The 20866-nt window shown below is 40.9% G+C and overlaps 1 pseudogene; it reads right to left on the reverse strand.

Annotated features, from left to right (window-relative positions):
* Positions 1–5853: 5853 nt before the first annotated feature.
* On the reverse strand, positions 5854–6150 carry LOC101662805 (annotated as a pseudogene).
* Between the last annotated feature and the right edge of the window lie 14716 nt (positions 6151–20866).

Here is a 20866-nt window from a genome sequence, read left to right on the forward strand (position 1 = left end):
CTTTACACAATTGATCTATGTATTGTGATGAATTGTATGAGCCCCAATAAATTGATTTAAAAAAAAAAAAAGAAAATAGCTTTTTCAACAACAAACTGTGACTATACATGTGGACCTCACCAAATAGAAATATAAGAATCAAATTGACTACATAGGTAGGAAAAGAAGATAAATAAGCTTTGGATGATTGTTATCTGGTTAACCAAGTAGAAGAGATCCATATTTGTAAATGATTCCAAAAGTGACCTAACAGAATGTGGAAATTATAGAACAATTTTTAATAAACATTAATTAATAAACACACAACTAAAATTCTGCTGACGATAACCAAAATTGCTGTAGCAATCCTGTGACAGGACACGGTCAGAAATTAAGCCAGATTCAAAAGAGGAGGTGGAATGAGGAATATAATTTCTGACATCAAATGCATTTTGGCTGAAAGCAAAGCTAACAGAAAGGTGTTTACTTATGTCTTATTAACTATGCAAAGGCATTTGATTGTGTGAAGTTTTACAAGCTATAACTAACATTGAGAAGAATGGGAATCCCAGAACACTTCATAGTGCTTACACTGAACCCATACACAGATGAAAAGGCAATTGTTTAACAGGACAAAGCAATGCTGTATGGCGTAAAACCAGGAAAGGAGAATATCAGAGTTACAGTATATTCCTTCACTACACTTACTCAATTTGTCTGCCGAGTACATAATCTGAGAAGCTGGACTATATGTAGAAGAACCTGAGATCAGGTTTGGAGAAAGCTGTGGCAATGTCATATGGCAATGTCAAACCTTGCTTGCTGAAAGGACGGAGGCTGGAAGTATTTACTGATGAAGATCACAGACCACAGCCTTCAGGATGGATTGCACCTGAACGTTAAGAAACTCAAAATCCTTCCATCTGAATCAACAGGCAACAATGTGATCAAGAGAAAAGAGACTGAAATTGTCTAAGATTTCATTGTACTTGGACCCTTAATCTGTGCTCATGAAAGCAACAGCCAAAAATCCAAATGACCTCTTGTCTTGGGTGAATATGCTGCCCAAGACCTCTTGAAGTGTTCCAAGGCAAAGATGCCGCTCTGAGGACCAAGGAGTCTGACTCAAGCCAGGGTCGTTTCAGGCATTTCCTATGCAGGTGAAGGCTGGCCAAAGAATGAGGAAGAGTGGAGAGGCGATTCTTTTGAATTCTGGTGTTGGGGACGAATACTGAAAGCACAATGGACTGCCAGAAAGTCAAACAAAGGTGTCCTAAGGAAGTACAGCCAGAATGCTCCTTACAAGCAAGGATGGCAAGACTTCCTTTCCCATATTTTGGATATACTATCAGAAGAAACCGGTTCCTTGAAAAGCACATTGTGCTCAGTAAAGTAGAAGGTCAGTGGAAAAAGGAAGATCTTGAAGGAGATGAACTGATAACAGCAGCGGCAACCATGACAATGATCATGAGGAGGGAGCAGGCCAAGTCTGTGCTTAGTTCTGCTTAACCCCGGCACCTACCAACAACAGCAACATTTCTGATTTGTATATTACTTCTAACCTTGATTATTAAGAGGCTAACAGGTGAGTAATTGAGGAAAAACTGTTTGTCCTTGTGTCCAGGGATGAAGCAATATATTAGTCAGGAAACCCAAAGCACCAATAGCGTGTATTTTGCATGTGCCAAGAATATAGGAAAGGACTAATAAATGTTATGGTTGACCTTCTGAGAAGTGTCCACTGCATGATAAGAACAGAAAAGGCAAGTGCTCTATGTTATTAGATACTGTACAGATGTCTAATAAGTGAACATACTTATGTTAGCCACTAAATATTTTACTTTCTTTAGTAAGTTTTGTGTTGTGGAGTTAGTAATCAAGGTTATAATGTAATGTCAAATTGGTGGCAAAAAGAAAATCATAGTTTTATCAGTGAATTTTCTCACTGGAAGACTCACCTTTGAAAGTCCTCTGTCAAGGGCTTAACCTATCTTAAAATAGTCTGAATAATCACTATTCTAAGAAAACAAAAATGCCTTTGTGATAAGGGCCATAAAAATACAGTTATGTAGATGTTATTATCATTGCCCTTGCTCTATCTATTAATAGTGCATTTCTGAGAGACATCATGTATGCAAAATCTAGACACGAGGTTAAGGTCTATTTGAATTACTGAAGAGAAAATAGCATGTCATCCTAAGGTCACAGATTTTAAGTGCCTTGACCAAGCCACTTAGTGATTTTTATTTAAGTAATGAACACATAGTTTTTTTGTTGTTGATTGCAATTTAAGTTTTTTGATGCTTTCTACTACATGGCCAAAATTCTATGCTTTTAGGCTTTATGTGTTCTGCATACACTAGTCTTCTAATGACATCGTGTACTTATACCTTCATTATATTATTTTTTATCAGTCCTCTTACATATGAACATTTCTACTACACTGTCTAGTTTACAGAGTCAATAAAGTCAACCTTATGTTTACATAGGTGAGAACCACACTGAAAATAAGTAAAATAAGTAAAAAATAAGTAAAATAAGGAAAATCAATTCCAGTCCACCTTTACTAAATACATCAGAAAACTGTCCTTGGACCCATCAGTGCTCAGAAAATGGGTTTTTCTCATTCCGAAGTCATTTTTAACTCATCTTCCCCTTTCCTTGGCACACTCTTATTCAACTCAGTGCGGATATGTGTTTAGTAACCTGTGGCTTGTAAAATGTTCACCTCCAAGAGAAACACTTTGATATGCTAAAGGGCCAACAGGGCTGTAGACTGATTGAGTCTCATTAGGATTCTGGCTCTGCTACTTACTAGGAAAGTTACCGAACTTCTCTGCTTTGTACAATGGCTGTAGGAAAAGTGAGCCTTGGTGGTACTTCTGGGTAAGCGTTAGATTGCTAACCATAAGATCAATGGTTCAAATCTGCCAGCTACTCTGAAGAAGAAAGATCTGTTCCCATAAACATTTGCAGGCTTAGAAACCCTATTTCAGAACTGGCTTGATGGCAATGGTTTGGATTTGGGGGTATAGTAAGAGTATTTCCCTAAATGTTATTGTAAGGATAAGAGGGAATGCACTCACAATTCCTGGACCCTGATAGATGCTCAATTCATATCGTTGTTGTTAGCTACTGTCAGCGGCCCCTGCCTCCTGGTGACTTCATGCATAACAGAACAAAAAGCTGCCTTGTCCTGTGTCATCTCCATGATTATTTGCACATCGGATCACTGTGAATCAGAGAGGTTTCACGAGCTCTTTATTGTTGTTGATCTGTTACTGTTATTACAATTATTAAGACTTGGTCAGAATCAGAGATCTTAGATATAAATCAGAGAGGTAACAAATTAGCAGCATGAACTCTGAAGCTAGAATTCACACAGCTGAGGCAGGTGGTAGCAATGAAGAGCACTTTTGAGTCGAGAGCTCTTGAACTTGGTACTCTACACATGGACAGTGTTGAAAAAGTGGGTGCAAGGAGAGGAGGGAGGAGAACTCTCAGATGACAGGGGTAGGAATGTGGAAGTAGAGAAGAAATTAAGAATGAGCTTGGGTCAGGCAGTGAGCTCCTGAGAAAGACTTTACAAATGAGGCCCCTCCTTAGCAAAATCAGAAACTGGGGATCAGAAAAAAATCAGGGACATCACATCCATGAATTTATGATGAGGTAGACCAAGTCCCATTGCTTGGGTGAAAGTGGGCGAAATCTAACACCCCATTGCTATATCAATATGTATTCCTCATGTTTTATAAATGATCTCACGAAGGCAGTTTTGGACTACATACTTTTAAAGAGAAGCACATCATTGCCCATACTTCGACGCTGTGGGCAAAGAACTCACAGTACGTAGTTTGTGCATGACCTCCTAGAGGGCCTAGATGTTGTCAGCATCCCTCTTTGCATCCCTGCACCATCAGCATGGTTACTCATCCGTGCCTGGGCCATCATAAACCCTAGTACTGGCTGCCTGGCTGCTGGATCGGGGCCAGCAGGCAGGGTCAGAGAAGTTAATATAGTGTGCTAAAATGTACTACTTCTCCTAAGACCACAAATGCTGACTCTACAGTGGCTGCTAAGAGGGAAAAATAGCTTCTGCCCTGCCAAGCAGCCTTCGACTGGGAAAACTGAGCTCTAGGTCCTCCAGGCATTTTAATGGACTCTATGAATCACTGATCGGCCTGGAAAGAATGTGAGAGAACCCAGAGTCCTCAGTCAACGGATTGGCTTTTTCAACAAAGACAAGTGGAGATCCAGTCACTCTCAATGAGGCAGGCCACAAAAGAGATCCTTCTGCTAACTCTGGCCTCTCCTTTTCCTGTCCCCAGAGGACCATGGAGATAAAAGCTGCCATAAACCATGGTTCTTCGTAGACAGTAGAAGAGAATAGAGGAAGCAAGGATGGATGGAATAACCCTGAGTCTTTAAAAGTCTCTGCCTGGGCTCATAGCAGATATCTGAAAAGGCTGGAGATGACTGGAGCCCTCCTCTTATGTAAGCTGCATTAAGACATGAGACACTAGAAGTAAAAGATCTTGGAAGGGAAAGGAAAGTTTTTATTTTGACACCCATTAGTAAATCATTTTACTAATGGGAAATTCGAGGCTGGAGAAGGACAGAGAAATTTCCGAAGTCATTCTCTAGCGCGAAGGCATTGCTTTGTGACTTTAGTACATACCATGTGGGGCGAATGGCAAAAACAGCAGAGAGCATAACCTTTCATGAGTAATACGCGAAGAATTCAAGTACAAAGTGAAGCACAGTTCCTGGGTGTTGATGAAGTCCCAAATATTAATATATATTTACACTGAACAGGGGGCTGAGGAACAACAGGACTTTCAACAGAACTGTCAGACTTTCAGGAAATCAAAGCATGCAGGTTGAGCAATTTGATTGCTCAAACAAGACCCATTTGGAAACTTAGAGAAAATGCAATTTGGATCCAACAGGTGTCAAGGGGGCATTTGCTGCATCCCTGTTAGCTCCCTAAGCCGAGGAGATAGATACTGGGGAGACCAGGACAGCTAGAACCCACAGGACAGAGCACCAGAAAAGAAAAAACTTCAGAGGAAGAGAGCTCAAAAGATGCTCAGACTCTTGGGGGATTCTTCAGCTGAATAATAAGCATCGAAGCATGTGCAGAAATACATACGGCAGGAAAAAGAACCGAAAGGATTAAAGAGAGAGAGGGCCTAGTTGCTGCTGCCAAGACCCAGAATCGAAAATCTAATGATTCACAGGGTATTAGGTCGAGTACTTCAAAAGTGAGGAAAAGTGCTTCACTTCTCTGGTTCTGCTTAACAAAGCCTTCATGCAAGAACTGAACACATCTAGTTTCCCCCCAGTCTTTAGATACAAAGAATGTTTAAAAAACACAGTAACAAAATTTTAAACGTTGAAGTCATACAAATGCATGACAGTGACTCCAAATTGCCATTGAGTATATTTTGTGTGAGGGATAAAACTCTCTGCTCCATCCCATGGAATTTTATGTTGACACCCAAGTCAAATCTTCCATTATTCCCTGGTTGTGCGACAAAATAAACAACCAGTAAATGATTTCCCCTCTTAAAACAAAAACATTTACACTTTAAAAAATGGAATGAACCAAGGACTCAAGTAGAAAATGTTTTGGAAATGATAATGGCAACATATGTACAAATATGCTTGATACAATTGATGTGTGGAATATTATAAGAGCTGTAAGAGTCCGCAATAAAATGATTTTTTTTAAATGGAATGAAGTGGGATTTCCTCCTTCTTAAAATGTTTCTAGAGCTACTACAAAACTTAAATTTACAACACAGTTTAAAAATGTATAGTCCTCTGGATTATACAAGAAGGGAGACAACAGGCCCACTAAGACAGATTAGATCAACATTCATCAGACTTGCCTTCTTTGTCTCCTGCTTCATCAGAGGCTGGGCTCTGCTCATTTTTCATTTCTCCATTTTTGGCAGGTAAGTCTTCTTTAGTTTCTTGGTTAGCTACTTCAGCCTCTTTTCCCTTAGCTCCCCTTTTTCCTTTTGCTTGAACATTTTTGTCTGAAGATTTATCCTTTTTTGGCTTCGTCTCCACTTTTGCAGGCCGAGGGTTCACTGACAGCCTCACCTATCTCGTGGGCTCCTCCTTCACTGCCCATTTGGCCTCCCTGGCCTTTCTTTTGGGCATCTTGGCTGTGGGGAGGGAGCTTGCCCGATGCCTGCAGACAACAGGGTACCAAGAGCTTTCTGAAGGCGGGGTTGCCGGGCCTCTGCGCTCTGCCTGCTGTCTAAGCCGCTATGCTGACTTTTTCTTTTTAACCATGGTCTCATACAATATCTTTCCTTTGGTGATAAACTTGCCTCAGCACAATGTTCTCTGGGTCCAGCCATGCCAGGAGGTGCTTCATCCTTATTCTTTAGCAAGGCATAGTATTCCATTGTGAGTACATACCAAAGTTGCGTTATCCATTCTTCTACTGATGGGCATTGACATTGTTTCCGTCTTCTAGCTGTTGTGAGCAGGTCTGCGGTGAGCACGGGTGTGGATATGTCTGTGGATGTCATGGCGCTTCCTTCTGTAGGGTGTGTGCCCAACAGAGGAATTGCTGGCTCATATGAGATTCCTATTCCCAGCTATCTGAGATAGCTGCAGATCACTTTCCACAGTGGTTGCACATTTATATCGTCCCATCAGCAGGGTGTAGGATTCCAATCTCTCCACACCTTCTCCAGCATTTGTTATTGCCTATATTGGTTTTGGGTTTTTTTAATGTTGTGTCACCGCTCTCACTGCCAGTATAAGGTTGCTTTGATTTGTTCCTCTTAGATGGCTAGTAATCATAAACATTTCTTTATATGTCTTTTGGCCACGTAGATGTCTTCTTTAGTGAGCTGTCTGCTCTTGTCCCTAGCCCACGTCTTAAGTAGATTAGTCATCTTTTTCTAGTTGAGATATTGCAGTTTTCTATTATTTTTAGAGATGTTTCCTTTGTCTGATGTGTTCTTGCCAAAAACTTTTCCCAGTGGGTAGGTTTCCTTTCTTTCTTTCTTTAATCACATATTAAACTATTTCCCCAAAACCATTTTATTGGAAGCCAATGCACAAATATCTTATCATTCCATAGTTAAATACATCAAACAGCATTGTAGAATTGCTACCATAATCAGTTTCAAAACATTCTCTTCCTTCTTGAACTCCCGGACATCAGCTCCCTTTGAGCATCCCATCCCCCACTGGACACCCTAGAAACCCTGATTTTAATTGCCGATTCTATCGGTTCGTCAGTCCTGAGAGTCAAATACTGAAAAACAGACAAATAGGTAACAATTATTCAAAAGGGTCACCTTCAAAGACAAAATACATGTGAGATAACCCCAAGATGAACAACCAACAAAAATACAGGAAATGTTGAAAAACAGATCAGGTCCCACATGCGTCAGAGAGGGGATCCACTGACAAGATGCTAACCATTCAAGTCAGGTTTGTCATTTTGATCTTCTATCGTCATCCCTCCAATGCACTTTGTTGGGGAACCAGCTCCTTTCCACCCTCCTAAAGGACAAAGGGAGATCACCAGAGGCTTCTTTCCTATGTGGTTCCCACACATATATCTCCGGCTCCCACTGGCATCCACAGCCTCCTGCAAACCAGAATCCCATAGCTTAGGCTCTGCTGCCCTTCCTTCCTTCAGTTTCAGATTATATGATTTACAATCCTTTGGTTATTGATGTTGGTGTGCTTCTTCCAGGTGGACTTAGTTGACATGTCACTTAGATGGCCACTTGTTTGTAAACAAGCCTTTTAGACTCTGGATGGTTCTTTTATCTGATAGCCAGGCAGCATCTAATTTCTTCACCACGTTTTTCTACAGCACCCAGATCTTCTGTGGTTCCTGCCTCTGGGCCAGTATCGAGCAGGGCTGTGGTAGTTACATAATTTCATGTCAACTTGATCAGTAGAGTGAAGTGATGGAGTTTAGCCTGTCAGTCAGGTCACAGCCTGATGACGCTTCCTGGTGGGTGTGGCCTTCTCATGAGGATTCTGAGTACTTCTTCTCTTTCTCCCTGGAAGCAGGCCACATACTCTTTCTACTTAACCTGCCTGTTGACAAGCTACATGGAGCCACACTGATGGCAGCCAGAGCCCTGGAGATGCATCCAGCATCATTGGATCCACAGGACTTTCCACCCACCGGCCTGTGATCTTCCTGTGTTCAGCATCACTGCATGTGCTGAGTGAATCTGAAGAGGAATTTACAGATTAGTATCAGACATATGGGCTAATATTGGACTCATGGACTTGATCTGGACTGGGTTGGGATATTTTCTTACTATAGTTATGCCTTGATATAAAACTCTGTTACACATATATGAGTGTCTCTGCATTTGTTTCTCCAGTCAACCAGGATTAACACAGGGCCATGCACATCTAACTTTTTAAAAGCAACTTAACCACATTCTAATCAGAGCCCTGGTGGCATAGTGGGTTATATGTTGGGCCACTAACCTCAAGGTCAGCAGTTTGAAGCTAGCAGATGCTCCATGGAAGATGAGGCTTTCTATTCTTGTAAAGATTTCCAATCTCAGAAACCCACAAGCAGTTCTTCCTTGACCTCTAGGGTCTCTGGTATACTCAATGTCAATGAGTGTAACATATCCTAGAACAGAGTTAAAAATATACATTAATCTGCACTTATAACTCACTTTTGAGTGTCTACCCAAGAGAAATAAAATTATTGTTGTTTTGCTATGTTGTTATGCTAGGAGGTGATAACTCATATTGACCCTATGTACAACAGAACACACCAGGGCTTGGTCTTTCACCAAGTTCAAATCCTTTGCTATGTTTAAGCCCATTGTTACAGCCACTGTGTCAATCCATCTCATTAAGGGTCTTCCTTTTTTCCCCACTAACTTTCTACTTTAACAAGCATGACTGCCAAGACTGGATATAAGTACATATAGCAGCTTTATTTATAGTCAACATATGGAAACAACCCAAAATGTTTTTCAATAGGTGAAGAGACCAAATATGGTAAATTCTTACAATAGCTTACTACTCTTTTGCTCCAGCGTCTTCCATCTTGACTTTTTTTCTGTGTATGTTTGGACTGATCATATATTTGATTTGGAGTTCAATTATATTTCTTCTACTGGCTCTTCAGCTTCAAACAAAAACCACTCACTGCCATCAAGTTGATTCTAACTTACAGTGACACAAAGTAGACATCAAACAAAGTAGAGCTACTACCCACACTGGGTTTCTAAGACAGTAAATCTTCCTGAGAGCAGACAGCCTCATCTTTCTCCTGTGGAGCAGCTGGTGGGTTCAAACCACTGATCTTGTGGTTAGCATCTCAGTGCTTAACTCCCTGAGTCATCAGAGTTCCTCAACTTTTCAGCTAGATCCTCTTAATTTTTTTCCCCTCGGGATTTTCCCTGGAGACTATAATATACATCTATCACTTCCTAAAATGTATTTGAAATTATTATCATACCACTTCTCACTTCACATGTTATATTTTACTTTTCCCACTTCATACTTTCTACTCTACAATTATAAGAATTCTAACATAATCCTCCCTACACATTCTTTGCTCTATTTTGTTCATATAATATACTTCTACATATTTAATAAACTCTTATAAAGTTATTGGTTTTACTTAAATGACTGGGCTTTTTTAAAGAAAAACCATCTTTTGTATTAATGCAGGTGTTTAGGTGACATTGTTTATTTTTTTCTAATCTGAAAATGGATTTATTTCTTCCTCATTTTAAAATATGCTTTTATTACAGATGTCTTGCATTTCTCTCCTTACTCCATTTCCCCTGTCCTGTGTTGTTTCTGAAGAGAAATTGACCAGCTTGTGTATCATTTTCTTCTGAGTGCAATGTGCCTTTTTTCTTCACTGCTTTCAAGAATTTCCTTTTACACTTGGTTTTTAACAGTTTGACTTTGTGCCTAGGTGTAATCTTTTTATTTATCCAATTTGGCGTTTGCTGAGCATCTCAGTATTTTCATCAGATTGGGACATATTTAACCCCTAGGTATCCAATTATTTTTCTTGGCCCAGTCTCACATGCCAAGTTTCCACTTACATATGTACTAGATTATTTGCTATTGTCCCTGGGATTACAGAAGACTGATAAACGTTTCCTAACACTTTTCTCCCTCTCTGCTCTTCAGATTGGATAATTTCTCGGGTTTACAATCTTCAATCTTTCCAGAAATCTATCCAGTGAGTTTTTCATGGGTATTTTTCTTTCATTTCATTTCTATGTAGTCCTTTCTCATGTTTTCAACGCCCTGTTTTGATTATCTTGTCACTCATTAAGAGCAATTTTTCCTTAGATCTTCAACATATTTATAACTACTTTGTGTGTTGAATCCAGCATATGTGTCAATCTTGATTCATCTTCCTTTACTCTTGATTATGAGTCACATTTTCATGTCTGTTTCTTTCCCCATGTTTAGGAATTTGTGTCCTGTACTGAAGATCATTCAAAAATGGCTGCAGCAGTACATTACTAGAAATTCAAGCCAGATTCAGAGAAGGATGTGCATTAGGGCTATCTTTGTTGATATCAGATGGAAACTGGCTGAAAGCTGAGAAAACCAGAAAGATGCTTGTCTGTGTTTTCCTGTCTGAGCAAAGGCATTTGAGTGTGTGGATCATAATAAACTATGGGTAACATTTCGAAGAACTGAAATGCTAGAACATGTCATTGTGTTCACATAGAACATGTGCTTAGACCAAGAAGAAGTTTTTCGACTCACTCACTCATTCTCTCACTCACTCTTACACTCACTCTCACACTCTCTCACTCCCTCACTAACTCTCTCATTCACTGATTCACTCACTCACTCTCTAATTCACTCATTAAAAAAAAAAAAGAAGTTTTTCAGACAGAACAAGATACTACTTGGTGCTTTAAAATCAAGAAAGGTGTGCGTCAGACTTGTATCCTTTCAGATCTGCATACATATTCAATGTGTATGTTGAGCAAGTAATCAGAGAAGATGGATTAAATGAAGAAAAACTTTGCATCAGGATTGGAGGAACTTTTTTTTTAACAACTTTCAACATGCAGATGACACAATCTTGCATTCTGAAAGTGAGGAGGACTTGAAGCACTTGCTGATGATGATCAAGGATTGTAGCCATCAGTATGGATTCCAACTTAGTGTAATAAAGACCCAAATCCTTACAACTGGACCAATAAGTAATATCATGATAAATTGAAAAAAGGTTGAAATTATCAAGAATTGTGTCGTGCTTGGATCAACCATCAATGCTCATGGAAGCAGCAGTCAAGGGATCAAATAACACATGACATTGGGTAAATCTGATGCACCAGACCTCTTTAGAGTGTGGAAAAGCAAAGCTGTTACCTTGAGGACTAAGGTCAACCTGACCCAAGCCATGGTATTTCAATTGGCTCATATGCATACAAAATTTGAACATTGAATAAGGAACATCAAAGAAAATGTGATGCATTTGAATTACAGTGCTGGTGAAGAATACTGAAAGTTCTATGGACTGTCAAAAGGAGAAACAGATCTGTCTCGGGAGAAGTACAACCAGAATGCTTCTTGGAAGCAAGAAGGTCATGACTTTGTCTCACATACTTTGGATATGCTGTCAGGAGAGACCAGCTCCTGGAGAAGGACACCATGCTTGGTCAAGTAGAAGGGCAACCTTCTAAAATAGAAGAGACCCTCCAGGAGATGAGTTGGCACAGTGGCCCAATGGGCACAAACATAAGAACAATTGTGAGGCTGGCACAGGACGCAGTAGTGTTCAATTCTGTTGTACATCGTGTCCCTATGAGTCAGAAATTACTTAACAGCACCTAACTATGACATCCAATCACAAAATGAAGAATGATTATATTATTGTATAGTTGTCAAGTTACTGAAAATTAGAACCCTGTTGAGTGGACACATAATTTTAACATCATAGCCAGTGATTTCTTGCCTTGGACTTTGGAGTTCATTACCAACCAATGTATATCATTAATGTGCAACATAGTCAGTTAATGGATTTTTTAAACTCATGTTATAATTGTGAAATATCAAATAGCAAGATAAACGATAACCGAAGAGAAAGTATATATATTTGGACAAGCTATTTAACCTCTCTAATCCCTAATTTCCTCATTGGTTGAAATAGAATAATTATATTATCCACAACTTTGTAAGACTGATTTGGGAATTAAATGAGACTATACATGAAGTACCTACTTCCTGAAGAGCCCTGGGGCATAATGGTTACCAGTTGGACGGATAACGGCAAGACAAAGAGAAAGGAGGGCTGTGAGTTCCTGGTGGCATAGTGGTTATGTGTTGGCCTGTGATCTGCAAGGTCAGCAATTCGAAACCACCAGCTGCTCCACAGGAGAAAAAGGAGGTCTCTACTCCTTTAAGTCCTTGGAAACTCACGGGGTGGTTCTAGCCTGTCCTGTAGGGTTGCTATGAGTTGGCATCAGTATGATGGAAGTGAGTTTGAGCTTTTTTGTTAACTCTTTCTTTCTCCTAGGGAGCAGCGGGTGGTTTTGCATTCTACCCTGCCCTATTATAGCATCGCTATGAATCAGAATTGACCCAATTGCAGTGAATTTGGCTTGGGGTTTACCTACCTCCTGAGATCCCTAGCACATGGTAGGTGCTCAATAAATATCAATTGCAATTGTTTGTCCCCTTCTTTCCTTCATTCATCCCTTGTCATTGTCCACTTATTCATACATCTTCCTTCTACTCTCCTGTCGGGAGTGACCCCATTGTTTCAGTAACCTCCGACTCTATTCTTCCTTAGAACCCTATCAACTCAGCTTCAACTTATATCTAATCCTTTTCTCGATTATCACCTGAGCATTTCTTTTTCTAATTCCATCTCTTTAATCAAACCTGATCAGAACAGGGTAGAACTGCCCCCCTGTGAGTTTCCTAGACTGTAATGCTTCACAGTAGAAAGCCTCGTCTTTCTCTCAAGGAGCAGTGGGCAGATTCAAACTGCTGGTCTTACAGTTAGCAACCCCACATGTAATCACTATGCCACCCGGCTCCTCATCAAGACACAAAGATCCCTAAATTGGCTTGAAATCTCCACATGCAAGGAAATTGATCTGCAAGTTGGGGAGCCATCACTCATTTCTGTAACGTCTACTCTGTGACGCCGCTAATGTTCTCCTGGCTGAAAGATACAATGCTCTCCTAAAGATATTAAGGAGGATCCCTGGGGATACAGTGGTTAATATGCTGGGATGCTAACTGTAAGGTCTGCGGTTGGATCCCAAAGCTGTGGCAATATGCTTCCATTTGCAGGCCGGGCTCCCAGGCTGCATCGGGGAGACACAGGAACCCCACTGGGTGAACTGGACTCTACCTCCAACATACTTGTAAACTGAGGACTTCAGCCAGAAAATGCCTGGTGTCAGAGGAAACAGAAGGCAGAGGTACTAAGAGTGATGCACTGTTGGTTGGCAGACAAACAAGGTCTTGCTACATTAACACCTTGCATGCTGTACTAAGATATATATTATTCCAGCAATCCTGTGATGGCCATTCTGTTAGATTATGTTTATGCAGGTTTATAGTAGGGTGTATCTCAGAGGTTTGCCACCACTGGGGGTCACTTGCTTGAAGCTATGTTACAAGTTTCCCTGGTTTTGGGTCAATGAAACCCAGGGATGTTGAGCCTATAGGGAAAGAAAATATAACAAGGGTTTGGGGGGAGGGGGAGGGGTTGAGTGATACAGAATGGGAGAAATAAGGAGGAGATGATGTCAGAAGTCCAGGAAGGAAAAGTATGTTTGAAGACTGATTGTGGAAGCAATTGTACAATCATGTTTGACACGACTGAGCTATTGAATGATTTGACATATTAACTCCCAAGTTACAGCAAAAAAAAGGCATAGATCCAGAAACGGGTTTTGGGCTCACACTAAATCATAGCTCTAATTTAAGAACAATTAATACTTACATCATGGTCCTGCTCCACACTCACCTTCATGAAGTGGTCACTGAAAATAAGGGTGTTCCAGCAAAGTGTGGCAAAGAAAGTAGATGCCGCCTGGATGTCAACCAGAATAGTGTCTGGGGTCTTAAAGGCTTGTATTCAAACAAGCAACCATCTAAGTGAGGAGTCAACTAAGTCCACAGGGGAGAAGCACACCAGCCTGTGTGATCCAAAGATGACAGTTACAAAAATCAAATATGGTGAAGAGAAAACTCTCAAAGGTAAAATTATGAATACCCAATTTGTAGAAGGCGATGGAGCACAATGGGAGCCCCAAATCCATCCGCAGAGTGTCTAGTCAGACTGAGCTGCTGGCAGATCCGTTCTAGCCCAAGGCAATTGTCTTGAACAGTCTGACTATCAGGCAGAGACCATTGTAATCCTGATTATTCTACATCAAATCCGACACTTGGCCAGTTGACCCCTGATACAGACACGACCTGAATTTGTACTGGGGCCAAGTATCTCTTAATTGTTTCATGACAGAAATTTCCTCTCTGGTTTTTTGAATGTTGATGGTGGTCTTTCCTTCTTATGCATTATTTGTATTTCTGTCTTTATCCTACTATTATTTTAGCCTTACCACCTTAATGCAATTTTGTTTTTTATTGTTTTCTGTTGGGTTTCCCACATGTGAAACACAGGAGGAGTGGAGACATAATGAGAATAACCAATACAATGGGGTTTTAGGGGATGCAGGTGTGGGAGGTGGGTGATGGGGAGGGAAAGGGGATGCCAGGCGTAAACAATGAAGGCGGGAGGAGGGAGGGAGCACTAGAACTGATGCTCAACTCATTATAAAAGCGATTCAACCATGGAGGCAGTGTGTGTGTTTGTGTGTGTGTGTGTGTGTGAGAGAGAGAGAGAGAGAGAGAGATGCTCTAAGATTGATGTGGTGGTAACTGTACAATGCCCCTTATATGATTGATATGATTGAATGATTGAACTATTGAATTATATGATATGTAAATTGTGTGACAATAAAACTGTTGAAGGGGGGGAGGTGTTATTTACAACCCTGGAAAACTACTGGAAGTTCCACTCTGTCCTTTAGGATTACTATGAATATGAATTAACTGGAAGGCCATGGGGCACTGTTTTAATATTTAGCCCGAGTTGAGAAGCACTGCAAGAGAGCAAAGGAAGAATGTTCTAAGAGTAATTTTGTCTATATAATCCCAATAAAGTGATAATAGGCAGTGCTGGCTCATACTAGCTGATAAAAACAGATTTTTATGGCTGTTAAGGAAATTTCTTACTCAACTGATGTCAGCTTGGTGTCTTGAAAGTGGCCACGGTGGAAACATTTACACAGGGTAAATACTATAAATCAGAGTTTCCCCCACCCCCAACTGATTTTTAACTGTTTGCCAACACACACTATTTTAGTCTTTTACTCATTTTCCTTTGCCTGACTTGTCTTTGAGTCAGAGCTATATGACACTGTCTTCAATCTTATTTCAGATGAAAATGTTTATGTCATATTCTCTGCTTCCTCTTAAGTAAAAATGGCTGCTATGGTGGCCCAGGGTGAGGGTGATAAATGCATTCATAAATATGAACCAGCAGAGTTAAGGTGAAGGCCCCGCTTTCTATGCAAGTCTATTTACTCTTCATTTCCTCCTTGGTCTGATAATTTATAGTTATTGATCCAAGTTTCATGACTCTCCAGACCCGATAGAGCTCCTTCCAGTTCTCAGGCGCAGGAGTTATTGTTTTCCAGGCATTTCACTACAGGTATGTAGAAGAAAATAAAACTTATCGTAGGCAGACTAAGAACACAGAAGGTTAGAGAAGAAATTACCTCATAAGTTCCCCACCTCCAGCCTGCTTCACAAATGATAGAACTCAGCGAGCTTAAGTGGCTTAGCCACGATCATACTCCCAGTTAGTGGCAGAGTCAGACTGTACAAGGGAGCTTCACAAACTTTAAGAAAAAAAGGAAACTGAACGATAATGGCATTATTTCACAAATATTTTGAAGTCCCCTTGTAGATAAACTCAGGCCTCTACACTTCCTAGCTATTTTACTTTTTTTTTTAATGTCCTTTTTGATTTGCAACATGCGCCCTGGTGCTGAACTGGGTTATGCATTGGGCCCTGTGTTAGTCTGGGTACATTAGAGAAACAAATCCACAGCAACTCATGTATAAGAGAGAGTTTTATATAAAGGGTAAGTGCACATCAAGAAAACACCCCACCCCAGTGTTGCCCAAGCCCACAAGTCCAACATTAACCCATTAACCCATATGTCCAACACCAATCCACAAAGTTCTCCTCCATCTCACACTGTGATGCTGACTGCAGGAGGAAAGCTGAGTCGGTGAATGTGTAAGCATCTCAGCGCTGGGAGGGGTGTCCACATGGCTTCTCCAGCACCCAGGGCTGCATCGGGGTAGGTCCATGCGGCTTCTCCTCAGGGATATCTTGCAGGAAGTGAGTCTTGCCAGATAATCCAGGGAACTGGCTAAGGCAGCTGCACCCTGGTTCGACCATCACAAAGCAAGAGACCCTAGAACTAGGAAGGTGAGGCTCACTGAGCCATTTACCCCTCTGCCCTTTAATTAACCCCACATGTGTTTATTGGCCAGGTTGGCACAATAAACTAACTACCTCAGGCCGCTAACAAAAAGGTCAGTGGTTTTAAACCCACCAAACATTCATTCCGTGCAAGAAAAACAAGGCTGTCCACTCTTGTAAAGAGCTACCATCTTGGAAACCCAAGAGACCAATTCTACTCTGTCCGATAGGGTCACTGTAAGTGGAATCCACTTGGTGGCAATGGGTTGGCTTGGTTGGTTGGTTTCCACAGCAAGGTATGGTCTGTCGAATAGAAGCATTCACATCACTGGGAGCACATGAGAAATGCAGTCTCAGGCCCCGCCCACCTTCTCAATTAGAATCTGCATGTCAATGAGTTACAGATATCATTTGATCATTAATCTTCTAGAAAATATACAAGAATCTGCTCTTCCAAAGCAAAGACAAATCAATGATTTGTTCTGTTTAGAATGACTGGATAATAGGGAAAAGCAATAGGAAATGATTCCAAACACAGTCTCATGAGGCTATAATCAGTATTCATCCAACCCAATGCCACTGAGTCAATGCTGATTCATAGAGACAGCCGGGTGGCTTTCTGTGACTGTAACTGTTTATGGGAGTAGATAGTTCTGTTTTACTCCTGTGGAGCTGCTGGTGGTTTTGAACTGCCTACCATGCAGATCACAGGCCTCCATGTAACCACTACACCACCAGGGTACACCCAAAGCCTCCTAATAAGGAATTTGGGTGGGGAAGTCTAGGATTTAAAGATCACTGTAAACTCTGACACTGTTTGCAATACAGGCAGATAACTGGATGTGCACAGATGTTTGGATTGCACTCAGAGAAAGGCCTATTTGATTCCCCACCCCCTACATTTCCTAGAGAAGTGACAGAGATGGGCAAGCCCAGCAGAGACTAGAGAACTGGGTTTTACCTGAGCTCTTCATCATTGATTTGAGCTGAGAAACCTCAGATTAATTTATACAGGTGCCCTACCGGCGTCTGCGCAATCTCGGGACTAAAGAGAATAAACACAACTGAAGGGTCAAAATGCAGGTGGGAGAAGCTGGGGAAGGGAACTGCTTCCAAAAGAAAAGAAACAAAGCGAAAGAAGGAGAGCACAGTGCATGGCCCAGAAGTTACATATGAAGGAAAAATACCTGAGCCAGAGGGGTCGTTCAGAACAGGACAGGAGAAACCAACCAACAGGCAAACTCATTGCCACGGAGTCAATTCCGACTCATGCAAACTCCACTGAGCAGGGTAGAACTGCCTTGTGGGTTTCTGGGACTGTAACTCTTTATGGGAGTAGAAAGCCTCATCTTTTCCCCATGGATCCACTGGTGGTTTCGAACTGCTGACTTCTCTGTTAGCATGTAACCACTATGCCACCAGGGCTCCATAGATGATCTGTATTTCATTATAGACCAGAGGCACCTGCTTTGATGAATCTGTAAGGTGTGAGGCACCTTTGCCACTGCCCTATGTTGCTTTCTTTGTTTTGTTCTGTTTCTCCACTGATGTTAATAAAAGACGCTCCATCTCGAGGCCAGGAAGGGCATCTGAGGAGTCAGCTTCTTTTCTGAGGATGTCTATGGATTCGCACGAGGAAGAGTTGAGGGCCAAATCTCAAGATGGCAACTGCGAGAAGAAGACAGTGCAAAGCTCCCTCGCTTGAGCACATGGAAAGAGAAAATGTAGTTCTCAGAGAGCAGGCCCCAATGAGAAAAGGAACCATGGCGTTTACTTTACAGAGTCACTAAACATTTATTTTGTCCATTCAGAGACAAGCACTTGAGAAATGAATGCAGCCAAATTTGTGACCAAAAAGCTACTCTCAATCTTTTCCTTCACCAAGACACGTGATAAATGATATTCACATGCCTGGAAAACTCCTGAGATCGTCCCAAGTCTGCACCCCATGGTGTATGCAATATCTGGAATCCACTCTAGATGTTTGCATATCAGCAGGCAAGGGAGTCTAAATGACATTCCAAGAACACAGTCAGACCTTGCTTTATTGCGCTTTGCTTTACTATGCTTTACAAATATTGCTGTCTGCGTCTTTCTCCCATTGTGGTGATTCTCACAGCATTTCAAACTTGTTCAAAATGCTAAAGAGACTGGAATATAATGCAAATATAATATTACATGAAAAAATATATAGGAAAGCAAAAAATTGTGTGAATCATTTTTTTAAATATTGGCTTTATTTTGTTGGTCAGAAACAGAACGGCAGTATCTCTGAGATATGCCTGCATACATTAATTTTCCTGCAGTTTATTGTTGGTCAAAACAAAAGGTAACTCATTTTCAAATCTTGATACTTTAACTACCAAGCTGAGGATAACTCGTTCATAAAGATTTGTACATGAATGTTAATAGCAGCATGATTTACATTAGACCAAAAGTGAACATGACCAAATGTCTATCAACTTATGAATGAATTGTAAAATGTGGAATACTATTCAACCATAAAAACAAAATACTGATACATGCAACATACATTGTGACTGGAACCGAAAACATGATACCAGATGAAAGGAGCGGGACCCCAAAGAGCATATAATTCCATTCATATGAAATGACCAAAAAGAGCCTCAAAAAGTTCATGGAATTAAGAGATAATGGCATTTTCCCATGAACATTTTGAAGACCCTTTATGCCAGGAGAGACAGCAAGTATATTATTGGCTCATGGAGCCTGGAAATAGCAATGACTGCAAATGGGCGTACAATTTCTTTATCTCATAATGGAGATGTAATGAGAATGTGGTGCCATTGAATGAGAGGTTCCAATTCATGTCAACACTGTGCACAACAGAAAGAATCACTTCAAAGCTGCCCTGGGACATCCTGGCAACTGTTAGGTTTCAGCCACTACAATCCATCATGTTGAAGGTCTTCCTTTTTCCCTCGGTCCCTTTACTTCAACAAGAATGATGTCCGTTACCAGGGACTGATCTCTCTTGGTAACATATCCAAATGATATGAGAAAAAGTCTCACTATTCAACATACAACTTTCCTCTAGTTCTTGAATGCTCCCTCCCCAACCCTATCATGATCCCAATCCTACCTTACAAATCCGGCTAGACCAGAGGATGTACACAGCTACAGATAGGAACTGGAAACACAGGGAATCCAGGACAGATGATCCCTTCAGGACTAGTGCTGAGAGTGGCAATACCTGGAGGGTGGAGGGAAGGTGGGATAGAAAGGGGGAACCTATTACAAGGATCTACATATAACCTCCTCTCTGGGGAATGGTCAATAGAAAAGTGGGTGAAGGAGACATTAGTTAGTGTAAGACATGGAAAAATAATGACTTATAAATTAGCAGGGGAGAGGGAAGGAAGGGAAAATTGAGGCGCTGATACCAGGGGCTCAAGTCGAAAGCAAATGTTTTGAGAATGATGAGGGCAACAAATGTGCAAATGTGCTTGACACATGGATGTATGTATGGATTGTGATAAGAGTTGGACGAGCCCCAATAAAATGATTTAACAAAAAAAGGAAGAAAAAGCTCTCTGGCTGTGCGGCTTTCAAATTTGTATGCCATTGTGGGAGTGCACGGTACTTTCAGTATCCTTTATCAACACCGTATTTCACATGCAGCAATTCTTTTGTGCTCTTCCTCAGTTCACTGTAACATGAATATGAGGTGGTTGAAAATATCACGGCTTGGGTCAAGTTCACCCTAGTCCTGAACGCAACATCATTGCTCTTTAACACCTCAACATGGTCTTGTCCGCAGATGTACCCAATTTCTTGACTATTGCTTTCATGAGCATTGGTTGGAGATTCAAAAAAAAAAGAAATTCTTTACAACTTCAGTCTTTTCTCTGTTTATCACAATGTTAATCTATTGGTCCAGTTGTGAAGAGGTTGGCTTTCTTTATATTGTATTGCAATCCAATACAGTCTGATCTTCATCAGCAATGAAAGGCTGCAGTCTTTGATTTTCATCAGCAGTGTCCTCTGTATTTCCAGTGAGCAAAATCGTGTCATCTTCATGTCACAGGCTGTTAGTAAGCATTCTCCACTCGGGATGCCATTTGCATCTTCCTTGTAGTCCAGCTTCCTGCATTTCTTGCTCAGCATGCAGATTGAATAATTAGGGTGAAAGGAAGCAATCCTGATACCTCTCTTAATTTAAAACTATATAGCAGTATTCCCTTGTTCTGTCCTGTTCTAGTGATGGACTCTTGGGCTGTGTAAAGACTCTACATGAGCGGAAGGATGTGTTCTGGAATTCCCACTGTTCTTGATGGAATCCATGGTTTGTTATGATCCAGAGTCAAGTGTTTTTGTATAGGCAGTCAAACATAAGGAAACATC

This window comes from Echinops telfairi, unplaced genomic scaffold (genome assembly GCF_000313985.2).
Source record: "Echinops telfairi isolate 266 unplaced genomic scaffold, ASM31398v2 ScPeMD7_17;HRSCAF=63, whole genome shotgun sequence".
Lineage (NCBI taxonomy): Eukaryota > Metazoa > Chordata > Mammalia > Afrosoricida > Tenrecidae > Echinops > Echinops telfairi.